Below are 15,140 nucleotides of genomic sequence, written 5' to 3'. Positions count from 1 at the left end.
TGTTTTTGGCCAGAACTCCAGTACGTTTGCTCCTTGATATATTCTCTTCCACCTCCTGTGTTCCTTTACTGTCTCTGTTTCTAGATCTCTCTAATTTTAGTTGTGGTACCATCATCTGTAAATTGTTTTAATCTTAATGTTTTTAATATTTTATCCTTGAGCTGAGGGTTTTGAAATCTATCTTTGATATTCCTATGAATTTTCCTCAAAGACTGTCTTTTAAGTAGTGAACAATGTTTGTTTCTTTTTTTTTTTTTCTATTTCTACTTCATCCCTTTGTTCTAATGCTTCAGGACAACTTTCTTTAATTATTTCTTGTATTATTGTATTAACATTCTTTTTTTGATCATAACTTTCAGTTGACTTGATTATTTTGATATTTTCTCTTTCTGATCTATTCTCCAAGTCTGTAGTTTTTTCTTAAAAGTTGTTTCATTTTCTCTTCTGTTTTTTTCATTATTCACATTTTGTTCATTTCTTGATCTTTTATAATATGTTGCAAAGGACATGCAATTTAAAAAATAAAAGAAAAAGAACAAATTAGAAATCCACAATTTAGCATCATATTGAAAATACAAAAATCAAAGGAGAAATTAATAAAACTGAATGAAAAAATGAATTAATAAACAAAATTACAAACTGGATTTTTAAAAAAAACTAAAATATTTAAACCATTGATTAATGTTATTAAAAGTAGGATGAAAAAAATTACTATCAAAAATGAAAAGGGTGAATGCCACACCTTTAAAGTACTCAGACAAGAAACAAATCAAGGAATAAAAATAGGCTATAAGAAATAAAAAATATTAATATTTTGCAGAAGATATAATGATATGCTTGTAAATCCTTAGATAATCAACCAAAAAAGGAAAAGAAAAAATCCTAGTTGAAACAATGAATAGCATAAGTAAATCACAGCATTTCCATATACTACCAACAAAACCCATCAGGAAGAGGTAGAAAGAGAAATTCCATTTAAAATATCTGGAGGCAATTTACATTTGGGGGGGAGTATACTTGCTAGGAAAACTTGGAGACTACATGAACACAATTGCAAATCGCTGTTCATATAAAGATAAATCTAAATGGAGATATATTAATTGCTTATGGATTCACCAAACCAATATTAAAAAAAAATTGACAATCCTATCTAATTTAGTTACATAGTGCCTTAACAAATCAAACTATCAAAGAATTATTTTATAAAGCTAAAATATAACACAATGTCAAGAACAGCAAGAGACTCAAAAAATTATGTGAAAGAAGGCATTTAGCAGTATAAGATCTCAAACTATATTACAAAGTACTACTCATAAAAAGCAATCTTGTACTAGGTAAGAAATAGAGTGGAGGATCACTGAAATATATTGGGTATGAAATTCACAATAGTAAATGATCATAATAATGTCACATTTCATAAACCCAAAGATCCATCCTTCTTGGATAAAAATTCACATTGGACAAAAATTTCTGGAAAAACTGAAAAACAATTTAGAAGAAACTATGTATAGACCAACATCACAACATATGCGATTATAAGATCAAAATGGATCAATCATTTAGATATAAAAGGCGTTATCATAAACAAATTAGGGGAACATGAATTTTTCCCCTGTCAGATCTATGAATAAAGGAGGATATTATTATCAAACTAGGGATAAAGAGGATCACAGGAGTAAAAAATAATAATTTTTGATTTACATGGTATAAAAACTCTTTTGTACAAACTTATGCAGCCAAAAGTAGAAGGAAAATAAAAAAAAAACAACTGGTGAAAATTTGCAACAAATTTCTCTAATAAAGCACATAGGGAATGGAGCAACATTTATGAAAACAATAGTCATTTTCCAGTTGATAAATGTTCAAGGGATATCAAGGGACTTTTTTCAGAAGAAGAAGTCCAAGTTATAAACAATAATTCATGTCCTGAATCACTATTGTTCAGAGAAATGCAAATTAAAACAACTCTACATCTATCAGATTGGCTGAAACGACATTATTTTTCTTGAGGAATTTTATGTATTTTTTTCTTTTACAACATTTCTAACATGAAGGTATATTTTACATTTAATTGATTTAACCTTGCTTATCTTCTCAAGGAATGAAGAAGTGATGAAAGCGGTTGAAAGATTGGAACTCAGAAAAAAATTAAAACTACATATACTTAGAAAATAATGAAAAAAAGAATATTTTAAAATATTTGAAATGTCTTTCAATATTTATTGACTCAAGGGATAAGGGCTTAGGCCTCTGATATGTCCTCCTGATTGCTTGTATATATAAAAGGCATAGGAAATGCCAACTGTGCTCTGTGATTTTGGATGTCTAATCAGTTACATGACCATCATTATAAAACTGGGCTCAACTGAATCAACTGAATGTTTTTACTCAATATGGTTTTTTAAATATTGTTCTTTTGTTATTGGTAAGAGATTCCTCTATTAATTGTGAAATGTTCTAAAACTATTATTTCTTTCTAATCTTGAACATAAACTATGAGAAAACTGCTTTGAATCAGGCTTTTCCTCCAACAAATTAAACAATGGAGAACTCATGTAAAGACATAGATGAAATTGTAAAGGATAATAAGGCATTCCCAGGATTTTATCTGCAAAACTGCCAGCATTGCCCACATAATTGAGGTCACATTCAAATAATAAAGTATATTAAAAAATAATTTATTCAGCAAATTCTGAAGCCTGTGGAACAAAGTGAAATGTCAAGACAGATTGTGTGGACTTCTATTTTTCTGATAAAATATTTGTAAAGTCTTCTCATTTGAGGTAATGCCTCTAAGAAGAGAAACAATATGGTGCCAAATGACTGTGTAAAATAAATCCCCTAAAATTGTTCTAATTTAGGGAGTTGTCCTGAAAGATATCTGGCCAAGATGACCTTGGAGGGGAAAGTGAGGCTAGTGACTTGGTATAGCTCTCCCTCACTCAAGTCCAATTCATTTGCAAGTCATGTTATCATCTCCTTGATGTCATGGTCTTCTTTGAGAAAGAAGGACAAACCACACACACAAGAACAGTGCCTGGTACATAATAAACACTATATAAATACTTATTCCCTTTTCCTTCACCCTATTGTTATCCTTCCTGTCTCTTTCCCTAGTAATCACTAATCCTGTTTAGTTCTTTCCCAGGCCATCACATCCATACCATCTATAATGTTCTCTCTTTCATATTTTGACCAATGGGTAAACCAATTCAAGTCTAAGCTGTCCCCTTTTCTTGAGTTCCTTGCCCCTTGTCCCATCAAAGATATTGCTTTGAGGCCTGAATCACTCTACCATTTGCTGCCTTCACTCCTACAGATATGCTGCTAAAGAAAACCACAATACCATGCTAATTTGGCCCACTAAAATTTTATGTTACATAATTTAATCAGGACCATCACTGAAGCAAGGCAATCCTTTTATACTTTTCTAATTGACTTATTATCCCACTCATCACAACTACTTTTCCAAACCTTTCTATGCCTCTGAGCACCTCCTATAGTTCTCCCACCCCCACCCTCTCAGTTGAGAGTCCTGCTTTATATTACACCAAAAAAATAAAGCTATTCATGTGAACTCCTTCTTATTTTTTGTTTCTCATCTCACATCAATCAATGCCTTCTGTCACTATATCTTCCTTTAGTCCATCTCACAAAGAGGCAGCTAATCTCTTTGCAAAGGCAAAGCCCTCTCCATCCACAAATGATCCCGTTATGTCCAATTTTCTAAAGCAGATTGTTTTTTTCCAACTCCCCCACACACATCTTCAGTTTCACCCTATTGAATGTGTGCTTCACAATCTACAAACATGCCTATGTGTGTCCCTCATCCTCAAAACACCTGATTCATCTTTCCCTCCCTGCTGAATATCATTCTATATTTCTTCTCCTCTTTGTAGCTAAACTCCTTAAAAAGGTCACATACAGTTGATAAATTAATTTCCTTTGTTGTCAATGTCTTCTCAATTCTTTGTGCTCAGCATTTTGACCTCACAATTCAACTGAAATTGTTCTTTCTAAAATTACCAATGATCTCTGCTTGCCAAATCTAATGGTCTTTTATAAATCCTCATTCTTTTTGACCTTTCTGTAGTCTTTGACACAGTCCATCACATTAATAACCTAATAAGCTATTAGTTGGTCTCTGTAGCACCAATGTGATATTCACAGTGCCTGCAATGGCTATGAATATCCTGGGACAATTCAGACTCCAAAATACAACAGACTTTCCACATGGATGACAGAATCAAAACATTTATTCAGATACAAGAAAGCCAAATCCATCGTATTAACAAAAATCTATACACAGTAACAATACAGAGGACAGCACCATCCTCAAGCCTTCCTCCTACTAAGCTTCCCACAAGCCAGCTCCCTTAAACAAATTACAATCAGGCTTCCTTAAACAATATCTGCAAACAAGCTCTTTCACTCATGCTACCCAGCTGCCTGCTTGCCTACATTCTTCCTAACTCTGACTGCTCTCATGACTAACTTTCCCTCAGCTCTGTTTTAATTCTATCTCTTCCTGCTTCACCCCTCCTGCTCTACCCACTCAGCAAACTTCTCTGATCACAGGCCCCATATGATTCAGACTTCCATGTAGCCCAGGGATGACACATTGGCTTATTAATGAATGGGGAAGATCTCCCCATTTAAATTACCATTACATTTACTCTGTCTCAGTTTTCACTACACTATTGTCCATCATTCACTCACACATCAAATTAATCTTTCTAAAATAAAGGACTAATCATATTATCTCTCCATGCCCATCTCCCAATAATCAAAACCATTTCCATGGCTTCCTTTCTATACCAATATCAAATATAATTCTACCATTCAAATACCTTCAAAATTTGACCTCTTTTCACCTTTCCTATTTTCTTGCACTTCACTCACCCTTGTGTGAGTGACTCTCACCTCCTTACTGTTTCTTTCGATAGACACTCCATCTCCCTACTCCATGCATTTTCACTGGCTTTCCCTCATGCTTTAAATTCCTTGATCTCTGTGTCTTTATTTCCCAGGGTTTCTTTAATTCCTACCTAAAATCCCACTCTTTCAAAGAAGTCATTTCTATTCTCCCTTAATACTATTGCCTTTCCTCTATTGAACATATCCAATTACACTAACATCTTGTTTGTACATAGCAGTTTTTATGATACCTACACCATTAGACCAAATTGCCTTGGGAGTAAACACTATCTTTTGCCTTTCTTTGTGCCTCCATCATTTAGCTCAATGGCTAAAACATGATAGGTACCATATGTGTCAGCTGATTACAAAGTGGGCAACAGTATTCTATATTATTTGCTCTCAGACAATTTCAAAATCATCTAATATTATGGTCCTAGAGCTAGAAGGTTTTTTTACAGACTTGACAACAACTAAGGTGCTAGGGTTGGAAGCTCAATTCCATGTGGACAGTCTCGGGCGGGTAAAGGTGGGAACTTCTAAATCTTAGAGTTCTCACGAGACCCTCCAGGAAACGGCTGGGAATCGAGGTGAACCGAGCTATCTCATGTATTTCCGCCTCTTCCCGTGAGAAACGTGATGGGAGAGGGCTCTCCCTGCCCTCGAGATAGTCCTGGATCTGGGCACACTACTGTTATCTAACAGCACGGTATTCAGATGCAAACTATGCTGCTGGAGAGTTTAGGTAGGATCAGGAAAGCCTGAAAGCTCTCTTGGGCGGAGGGGCACGGAGTGGTGAGGACAACAAGGCTCCGCTTTTCCTCTCTCCTCTCTCCCCTCCCCCTCTCTCCCCGCTTATACTTCTACTTCCAATCTCTTATTGTAAGATCTTTGCCTCCTTGGGAGATCTTTCTCTTTCACTCCTAAGGAAGAATTCCCCTGCACTTGTAACTAGACCCTGAAATAAAGCTCAACCCTTGTTCGACTCTGGAACATCCTTTCTCTCATACAAGCATCCGGTTTGGCCAACCGAAGACCTCGGGAGGTGAGGTAAGAAGACTCGGGTAGCCCTCAGGCCTCTAGGCCTGGCACTAAGGGCTAGTACCTTATCAAAATTTCCATTGTGGGTGAATAAGGATGCTTAAAAAAATGTAAAAGTCTTATGAAATTTACATGAAATAAAAACCTTACAAAATATGAACAGAATCTACATATTTAATGTACTACATATCCTTGGATAATTATGATGTTTCTCACTTCCTCCAGAAATAAAGTTAAATTTAATCCAATAAACGTTTATTAAACTCTCTTTTATACACTGGGCATTGCAGCAGGCAATAGAAATTCAAAGATAAAGTGAAAAACAGTCATTAACCTCAAAGTACTAATATTCTACTAGGAATATATGCCATTAACACAAATGTGGGCACAAGGAAAATGAGGGAGAGGGAGAAAACTAAAAATTATATTGACTAAAAACAATTTCACAGAGGAAGTAGTACCTGCATCAACCAAAAGGACATGGTTTCAAGAAGACGATATGATAATGGAGTCCATTTAAAGCATGAAGAAGCCCTTTATATTGTTCACTATTTTTATTGTTTATTATTTTTTATTTATATTGTTTATTATTTTTTCAGAATGGTTAAGAGGAATTTGAAAAAAAATGGCAAGCAACCATTTTCCTCAGATATCAGTTCTTCATAAATGAATCTGTATGTTGTCTCAATGACAGTAACATTCCCCAAGTATGAACCATGCCAGTATCGTCTAATGAAAACTGTTCCAAAGAAAAGTGAACAAGGATCCTAATAGAAAAATCAGTCTGCCAATGAGATATTGAACTTTCACATGCCAATTGAGTTGTACCTCAGCTATTACATACATAAAATTAAAATAATAAACTTTTCACTTTTCCCCAATGTATATTATGTAATTTTATCATTACCATTATTAAAAATAGCAATAACAACAATAATTTTTCTTCTTCAAAGTACGTCACTTGCATTATCTCATTTGAGCTTCAAACAACTGTGTAAGGTCATTACTGTAGACATTCATCTCTATTTTTGACATGATAATTGTTGACAGTTGTAGGTAGCTGATAAGATACAACTAAATGGAAATATGATCATTCTTATGTAAAAGAGGTGCTTGACCTGCAATAGAACTCAAGACATTTTCATTACGATTGATTTTAAGACATATTCCTCTAAAGAAACTAAGTCCATAAGTCAATTTAATTTCATCTATGTTTTATATAACAAGAGGCTAAATTGATGGGAAAATTCAGGAAGAAAATGACTCAATTCTAAACCTAAGTTTAAATCAAAAGAAGTATAAAATCTCTAATGTATTTACTGAGTGTTTTCTCCTTATGACTTTGGAGATCAGCAACTAATAGTCCCAATGTATAGAATTGAAATCAGGACTTAGGCTGGAAAAAAAAAAGGGATTCTATAAATAATTTTCCGAAAGGACATTTGACAGGAGTAAAGGATTCAAATGAAGCAAAAGCAAACATATGGAACAAAGAGAAGAGTGTCCAGATGGTATCCTCAATGACTTTAGTAGTCAGTCTGGAGTTGGAGTGAAAATTCAGTTAGCTAAATAGTGAATATAGAAGCTGGGGGTCACCTTTCTTGGTTGCTGTCATGCCCACCCTATACTACCTGTTTCCCTACTTGTCTCTAAGGAATATTATATATGATACATCATTTTACATTTCAATACTCAACATATAAGGAAAATTAGATAATTATGCTGTTCTCTCAGTATGAAAAATGCCCCCAGGTGCTGTGAAGCACTGTAATTACTCTCCTTCAAACCATGATTCCACAGTACAGGGAAAGGGTGCTATGTCCTTCCTTGAGGACACAGTGAGCAAACCAAATTAACACATCATTCTTCACCACTAACACAGGATAAATTCTTATTTCTTCTGAGCTGATGGGCAATGACTTTTTGAATATCTAAGTTAAGCCATGAGGTCCTTTAAAAATAATAAAAAAAAGGAACACATACTTTTATTATATGCTTGTAACAGTTTTTTTTTAGCTTTCTCTTTGCTTTGATATATTAAATAGTGTGAAAGAAGGTATTGATCATTTTTCATTCAACAGAAAATCCTGTCTTTAAGTTCCTAGAAAGCAGAGACTTTATGTAACATGCTCATTATTTGATATTCTAGATAACCAAGGCAGAGAGAGTCATGTACTTAAAATGAGTGGATCTAATCCATATACTGTTACTTAGTAGTTTGTAACTTTATGTAGGCTATGTAATCTTTGGGGAACTTGGTTTCCTTCTCTGTAAAACCGAGTTGTTGAACTAAATGATGTCTCAGGTCTCTTTCAGCTCTAAATCCTTTGATTCCAGGTAACATTTATTCCATTTCTGCATAGTCATTGTAAGTGATAATTGATACAGTAAATGTAATGCACTCAATTTGAACCTTTACCTATTTAATCTTCAATGGCTGTAAGACCAGCTGTACATTTGTCTCCCAAATGTTTCACTATTTTTGTAATTTTGAATATCTCTGGGGCCAGATACATCCTAAAATAACATCTGAACTATAAAAAGAAAATCATTTAGTTTTAATGATTAACAAATATTAATATATGACTTTGAAAACATGTAATATGTGTTTGACATCTATTGAAATTCTCTGTTAGCCCAAATTGTTGATTCTCTAAAATATGTCATTCTTGTGGTTCTAGGATGAAATACAAACTCTTCTGTTTGGCAACTAAACTGTAGCAGAGATTTTCTTCAACTTGTCTTTCAGCACTGATTACATGTCATTCATCCCTGAATACTCTACATTTCAGTCAAAAGAGTCTGGCATTCCCCATGTACACCATTTTAACTCCCATCTTGGTGCGTAGGCTGTCCTTTAAAATTGGAACCTTTGGCTCACATATCTCCACCTCATGACCTGTTATCTTCCTTCAAAGCTCAGCTCAATCTCTATATCCTACAGGAATCCCTTCCTAACATCCTTCGTTGTTAGTTGTGCCCTTCCCCCCCCACACAAACACAGTAATTTCTATTTATTTTTTAAATATTTCGTGTATGATTTGAATTCATATCATTTTCTCCAGTAGAATCCAAGGTCTTTGAAGGCAGGAACTTTTTTATTTTATTTTATTTGTTTGTTCTATCTCTAGTACCTGACATATTCCCTGGAACAGAGAATGCATTTATTAAGTCCTAAATGAACTAGTAATGAGATGGGACCTGTAAAATAAACAAGGTGATTCTTTTATTCAACAGCATTGGCATTTTTTCTTTAATTTTTGTTTTGTTTTGTTTTCTTGTCATTGGAGAAACTGCCCTTGTAAGGATCTGAAACTTTTTTTATGTTTGATTTTATGTTCAAAAGAGAAAATTTTTTTTTTCCTTATTAAGATAGCCTCAACTGCCCCCAGAGCAGGTTTAACAAATAGAATTTTCCAGTTTGAACTGGGAAAAAGAGCAACAACAAATAACTCAAAACTGAAGTACTTCCTCCCAGTTTTCTTTTTTTCTTCCTTTTTTCCTCGATCCTCATGTTTTTGACAGATCAGGTCCTTCTTAATTGAGGCACAATGTATTAGAACTCCTGGCTATGGAAATGACCCATCCTAGCTGAGGATCTTGCTATAATATCTTTTAGCTCTGAAGAAGTTCATCAACCCTTGCATGAGTACAGCATCTGCCTCATCAATGCAGCAAGAACATAAGTTTTCTTATTTTATGAGCACGAAGGGCTGATCACTAGTCTTGTGAGAAAAGATCATGCTGTGCACTTTTCCTATATATGTTTCAGAAGTGCATGAGGGCATGCCACCAGCATTACACTAGTTCAAAAAGATTCACTTTGTAAATGTCATAACTAGCCAAATAAAAGGATTTTGGATGGGTATGGGTGGTGGAGGTGTTGCCAAGCTAGTAAGAGGGCTCTGATGAATTAAGGATATATGCTCCTGAAGAGAAGTGGAAATAGGAGAATATCGTAATGAAATATCTACCCTGCATCTGTTTCTCACACAAGATATGCAGTACATGGGAATCTTCTGTTTTTTAGCTATGTTGGCTTCTAAATGACTGAAAGGGATATGGAATATGGGCCTTTGTGAGACAGATACTCTGAATAATTTGTACTAAATTAATTTACTCATGGAAAAAGATTCTTAACACTACTACTACTGCTACTACTACTACTACTGCTACTACTACTACTACTACTACTACTACTACTACTACTACTACAACTACTACTACGACGACGACGAGTACTACTACTACTATACAGACACATATACACACACATGCAGAGAGAGAGAGAGAGAGAGAGAGAGAGAGAGAGAGAGCCTGCGAGAGCCTGTGAGAGAACGTTAGTTTTACACTTAAAATAGTTATGCATATTAGCTAGGAATATTTTATATAGAAAATATGCATATTTTTAACATGTGCAATGATCCATTTGATATCTAGATAATCATAAGTAGTAGCATAGGGCTGATTTTAAAGGGAAACACATACCAAAACTCAGTAAATATTTCATCTTTTTTTTTGATAACTGTCTTTTCTTATGTATTTTCACTGGCTGATATTTCAATACATTTGAGGTATAAACTGTAAGCATGGACACTGATTACTTTTTGTTAAATAGTGCACTTAGTTTCACCAACCTCGGGGCTCAAAAAAAATCAAGTATCTTAATTAAAATTTGTCCTTCTACCACCCAGCAGTGACTAACAGAATGTCAGTAAGAAAATCACATTTTGATCTAGTAAGCCTATTATCAGACAATAATGAAGGTCTCCTTTTGTGTCCAAAAGGTGGTTCAAAAGTTCTTGTGTGATAATCAGACTGTGAATTTTTTATAATTATTCACAGTGGCTTATGTACATAAAAGCACAAAATTAAGATAAGACTGTGTCCAGGGAACCCCTACTCTACTGTAGAAGATAATAGGTGTAGTAGTCATAATTAATAATAATAACATAGTGTTTACTAGGTGGCAGGCATGAAGATAAATGCTTTATAATTCTTATCTTATTTGATCTGATAAAATGGAACAAAAATCTGTGATAAAAATATAAACAAATATACAGTTATAAAGGTATGACTAGGTCATGACTTTTGTCGTTTGCTAAGAAAACTAGAATATTGTACAGGCAGAAGTTCTGCTCCTGGGCTGTTACACTATAATGTCCTCAAATTAGAAAGCTAGAATCAATCAATCGCAGCCCCAAGTACATTTGTTTGCTTTCCTTATTAGATAAGTTGCATCTCATTCCATTTGTCTCATTTAGTACCTCAGACACTTTCAGACATGAGCTTAGCTATTAAAGTAAATTGCCAAGATCATGTGAAAAAGGGGTTAGGGGAAAAAATGCTTCTGTATCTGTACTTTAATGGACCTCTGAACTTACCACCATATGTCTACACTTTACCAGTTCAGATGGAAATCTCTCCATATCCTCCCATTCTATAAAAGATTTATCCTTCTCCCAGGCAAATTCCTCTATAGAACAATAGCCCAGTGTGAGATATATACCAATGTGATATGAAGTCCATTCATCTATTCTCTATCCTTCTTGATTAATGACTAGCCTGTCCCCTTTTTCTGGCCATATATTTTCTTAATGATAACTTTGAACAAGTCACTTAAACATTTAAGGCCTCAGTTGCCTCATTTGAAAAACGAGGGGTTTCTGCTAGTTGAATCTAAGGTTACAATTACTTTTACATAGCATGACTCTATGTATTCTAAACCATGACTTTATTTGTCACTGTTCATGAAACATTACAGTCTGCTTATACACAATATGTATCTGCTGCTTATTGAATCAGTTGCAGATTTTCTTTTCTTTTTCTTTTTCCCCCAAAATGTATTAATTTATTTGTTTTCACTTTTCAACATTCACTTCCATAAGTTTTAAATTTTCTCTCCCTCCCTCCCCAAGATGACATGCAATCTTATAAGGGCTCCTTACATAAATTCCTGTTAAATACATGTTCACATTAGTCATATTGCATATACACATTATAACAAATGGGAAAAACCATGAGAAGAGCAAAACAAAACAAAACATAATAAAAGAGAAAAAGTCTGTTTCATTCTGCATTCTGACTCCATAGTTCTTTCTCTGGATGTGGATGGCATTTTGCACTATGAGTCATTTGGAAATGTTTTAGGTGCTTGCATTAGATTTTATTTTTCTGAGATCAAGGTATTCATTGAACTATAGCCATGTAAGTTGACTGGAAACAAAACTGTTCTTAAAAAAAAAATAACTTTTTAGTGCAATTAGTTCAAATGAAAGCGGTAGTTAATTTCCCAACGGTGAACTAGTTGGTGAGGGAGGCAGGAATCTGCAGCCTAGAGGTCACATGTGGCCTTCTAGGCCCTTTGGTGTGTTTTTTCACTAAGTCCAAGTTTTACAGGACAATTCCTTTTATAAGGAAATTTATTCTGTGAAGTTTGGATTTAGTCAAAGGGTGACACTTGAGGACCTAGAGGGCCACATGTGACCTTGAAGCCACAGGTTCCCCATCCCTGAAATATTCTTCCTATTCTTAAATTACAAATCTATATTTTTTTTCCATTAGGAGCATTTGTCTGAAATATATCACTATTTTGATAAATTACATCAGTAAAATATGTGGCTAGCTATATGAGATCATGTCAGCAATACAGACTTTTCATCTAGTTTGTTTTCAGTATGGAAGGTTAAAGTTACTTTTTTGAAAAAGCATAGATTTCACTGACTGTGATTTGTAGTATCTCAAAACTTGGTGTATCTAGTACTGTGTTATCTGTATGTAAGGGCATGTCCTGTTCAGATGTTCATTATTTTGTAATGAAAAGGCAAAGAAATAGGGACATAGAGAGAATGATCCAAAAAAGTATTACCACAGAGAAAAGGCTCTTACTCAGCATATAGATGACTAAACAGTCTACTTTTTCGCTGGGATCTAATGTACATGCATAGCATCACCTGGTCTGCTTCACAAATTTCTACTCTCATGGGTGAGTCATATCCCCAAAGGGCAGTTGATTACAACTACCCATACTGTTCAGTTGTATAATGCTAAGGGAGACAAGGTTCTCATGTAAATTTAGTTAGGTGTATAATGATCCTCTTTATATGTACATCTGTTTGGACATACAGGATTGGATTCACATGCTATGTGATAGTTTGCCTGTTACACATGGAGAAATAAGGCTTCATTACGTAGGATTTGAGCCAAAGAACGACTCTTTATTACCTTAGCATTGAACATTTTTTTATTTTTCTATTTTTGTAGAAACCTCATGAAGTTTTGGGTTTCAATAATTGGTATCTTGTGGAACCCGTAGCCCACTTTTCTCTTTTCAAAGGTTTTCCTCTCTGAAGCTTCAACATCATTACGTGATTGTATTTCTACATCCATCTGCAAGCACTTCACCTGTTATCAGCCATTAAACAGTCTTTATTACCTCCTCTGATAACCATTTGACCTGGCTTTTTGCATCTCTCTGTAGGTTCCGTTCCTGTCATTTACCATTCCTTTTCATATGGCCGCAGCTACCTCATAGAGTGCCTTCTGACTGTTACTGATGAAACTTTCTAAATGACAGATTAATTTCCTGAACAGACAACTGAATGTCTAGAATGTGTAGAAACATCCACCTTGCAATACTCATTCACCTAATATCATGGAAAAAACAAACAAAAAGAAACAAAGGCATCATGTGCTCACAAACACATGGAGTCCAGGTAGATGAGTGAAGATGGCTCGCACTCCCCAACACAGCAGATTAAAACAGTCTTTAGCTCAATCATTACCAGGAAAGAAGAGAGACTGACGGATAATATTTTTTTTCTTTTGGATCAGAGAGGCAACAAGAAGGCCCAGTGGATACAGCAGCAGGCATGGAGTCAGGAAGACTCATCTTTATGAATTTAAATCTGGCCTCAGACCTTTCCTAGCCATGTAACTCTGGGCAAGTCACAACCCTCTTTGCTTCAGTTTCCTTATTTGTCAGAGGGGTTAGAAAAGTAAAGGGCAAGCCACTTCAATAGCTTTAGCCAAGAAAACCCCAAACCAGTTCATGAACTTTCAGACATGCCTGAAATGACTGAACAATTCCAACTGATGACTTCTGAATCACTGGATCATCTGTCTATACTAGGAAGGGATTATCCACATATATTCAGGAATGACAAATCCCAATATCTCCCAAGGCCTCAACCTATCATTAGATAACCTTAAACATTACTATTACACATATGACTGACTGATATGAAAACTTTGTAGTTAATAACAGGGAAACTGGGTCCAAAAACTATTTTAAGAATACAGGACAAATATATAATATTTATCCATGTTGTAGATCACTAGTGTCAAACTCAAATAGAAACATATCACTACTTATTTACTTAGAAAACCACAGATAATCTAAGTTGGACTGTAGTTTTCATCATCTTGTTGTAAATTACTGAATAACATTTTAATCTGGATATGGCTATAGTTGGAAGATTGTCAGACTCTATATATCCCACGTGCAACTTTGAACCTTCTCTTGTATAGAAATACAGGATTTTGGTCATTATTATGACACAGAAGTGAGTCATCTCACTGAATAGACTCTGCTTTAGCTATCTAATAGAGCTGAGTTAAGAACTTAGGAGAGCTGAGCTCAGAGCAACACTGATCTCAGGAGAAATCTCCCATCCTGGGAAAAGACTCAACCCTCTACTCCAAAGAGCTGACTGGATGAAGAAATGCTTTGCCTCTACTTTTTAGATTAGCTGACCAGAGGAAAAAAATTATATATTCTCCTGCCCTGTTTTCTATTCCTTATGACAGTTACAAACCCCCAGAACCCAGTTAAGAGAGGAGATCTGAGGAAACCTTGCATATCACAGACTTGGAGTTTCCATTTTTGCCGAAAGAGCAAAATGCTCCTCCAGAAGGTGAGTAGAAAATAGAATGAGCTGAGCAACAAGAAGAGGAAAGTCCCTGTTTATCAGTAAATTGTCATGAAGATTTCCCAAGGAAAACTTAGGACATCACAACGCGCAGTACAGAGATGTGAGTTGTAATGGTGACCCATTCCTTTCTGCTATGCTTGTACAAGTTTATGCCCATATGCATTGTATGAACTAGTGGAACTATGTGTACCCAATTTATAGGTAAAATATTATGTAACTATTATACTTGCTTGTTTTTCTGTTTGCTAA

The sequence above is a fragment of the Notamacropus eugenii genome, chromosome 6 (assembly GCF_028372415.1).
Source record: "Notamacropus eugenii isolate mMacEug1 chromosome 6, mMacEug1.pri_v2, whole genome shotgun sequence".
Taxonomy (NCBI): domain Eukaryota; kingdom Metazoa; phylum Chordata; class Mammalia; order Diprotodontia; family Macropodidae; genus Notamacropus; species Notamacropus eugenii.
The sequence above is the reverse complement of the archived record's forward strand: the minus strand, read 5'-3'. Positions refer to the sequence as shown.